We start from the raw sequence: 1,584 nt of genomic DNA on the forward strand, positions 1-1,584 counted from the left end.
AAGTAAACGGTTTCTTTGTTGATCTTTTGCAGCAATTCTGCCTCCTGTCAAGAGGCAATCATTTTCATCCAGGTCCCACTGCCTCTTCCCCTCTTAGCAAACACACATTATAATTCAAACTAGCTCTGGGGAATGCTTTCATTCCTCAATGACATGTCTGAATTAAACAGCATTTTCAAGGGACAATGTAAACACTTCAAAAAGCTAATGATAACTCAAGCCCTCAATGTTCTTTTATAATAACTATCTATGAATTCTGGTTAACATAATTTCATTCAATGATTCTTTTAAAGCACATGAAAATTGTGGATAAAACTATATAGGTTTGATATAAACATAGCAAACTAATTGATATATTTAAACATCTGTCAATATCTCCCTTATCCCATAAAACAGAGAGAAACAGTAGCCCAGCCTATGAATGATTAGACAAAACTTTACAAAGGGAATTGATCTAAGCTAGAAATCATTTTCTATAATGATACATATTACTAATATAATTCTAATTAATACACTGAGTCCTAAAACATGCCAGGTTTTGTTCTAAATTATTTTTGTAGAAATTCATTTAATCTTTGTAACAATCTTATGAGATATATAGAATTAAATAAATTGTTCAGAGTAACACAGATAATATGGGATCCAGATGATCTTCAGTACTGGTTTGTCTCCAGTAATTGTACTCCACCATACAGATACTACCTTTCTAATTGGCATCTCTATTAACATTGCAACTTTCACCACCATTGTCATCCTCAAATAATCATGAGTTGTTTTAACTTCACAGAATGTGATTTGATATTTTCAGAACTTGCCATAAGACGTATGTGTATGACCCAGGAAAAATGATAAAGATTGACTTCAAAAAGAAACTCCAGATTCCTTTCTGCTTCTTTTATCTGTCTACCATTCAATCACCCCCACCCCCAACAAGGAAAGTAATGTTTAATATCTGAGCCATAAGTTTTTTTAAAGAAAATTTTACTAGGTGTAAAATTTTTATTTCTCCTATCTTCTTGGATTTTTTAATGAAATATAATTGATTTACTCTATTTTTTAAGTTTCTGTTGTACAGCATAGTGATTCACAATTTTTTAAAGGTTATACATTTTTTCCACACAATGACATATCAGAAATTATTTCTTCTGGAATTTCTAGCTCCAAAATTCCTAGCATAGGCAAAATAGAGTTTTTATGAGTTATACACTAGAAATTATTTTTGAAACTTCTCTCATACATTTTTTTTAACCTATTCCTTCCTTCATACAAAGGAGATAAGATATAATAGAAAATTTGTTAGCCTCATTTTAGTGCTTATAGACTAAGTTGGACATGCACCTATACCATATTTAAGGGGATGCTCAACATAGACTAATCTACTCATCAAGGAAACGGGGATGGAGACCGCAAAGCAGCATTGAATGCAGTTATTAGAGCTTTTTATTTTTGTCCTCTGTACAGTCTTGAGAGGTGAAGTGTATTAGGTTCCAGAGAGAGAAAAATATTTCTGATTTGAGAGAATGTAATAAAATCCAGGTCTCCAAAAATGTCCATAAGTACAACAAGAGACTCATAATATTTGTG

This window comes from Muntiacus reevesi, chromosome 9 (assembly GCF_963930625.1).
Source record: "Muntiacus reevesi chromosome 9, mMunRee1.1, whole genome shotgun sequence".
Classification (NCBI taxonomy): Eukaryota; Metazoa; Chordata; class Mammalia; order Artiodactyla; family Cervidae; genus Muntiacus; species Muntiacus reevesi.